This window comes from Cebus imitator, unplaced genomic scaffold (assembly GCF_001604975.1).
Source record: "Cebus imitator isolate Cc_AM_T3 unplaced genomic scaffold, Cebus_imitator-1.0 Scaffold11, whole genome shotgun sequence".
NCBI lineage: Eukaryota > Metazoa > Chordata > Mammalia > Primates > Cebidae > Cebus > Cebus imitator.
Genome location: NW_016107326.1, coordinates 4185673 through 4186176, shown reverse-complemented (window position 1 = coordinate 4186176; position 504 = coordinate 4185673).

Sequence of the window (504 nt, the reverse complement as noted above, 5' to 3'; positions counted from 1 at the left end):
AAAAAAAAAAAAAAAAAACCAGTGCTCAGTTTTTTGTATTTAAATTTCAAAAATGAGGCTGGGTACAGTGGCATGCACCTGTAGTCCCAGCTACTCAGGAGACTGAGGCGGGAGGGTCACTTGAACCCAGGAATTTGAGACCAGCCTGGCCAATATAGCAAGACTTCATCTCAGAAACAAAAACAAAACAAAACAGAGCCAAACTATTGAGAAGAAAACATAAAAATAACATTTTTAGAGTAGCCAAAGGAAAATGACACATGAGGGTAACAAAGATTTGAAATGCCTTTGACTTCTCATCAGAATCAAGTGAGATGACGTATTTAAAGTTCTGAAAAAAAGAAAACGTCAACCCTTTACCTGGAAATAATCTTACAGATGAAATGAAAATATCATACAATCATGAAGGCAAGTTAAAGACATTTTTACTTAAAACTTAGACTCTGTCACTTGCAGACCTGTGCTATAAGAAATGCTAAATGAAGTTCTTTAGACAGAAGGGAA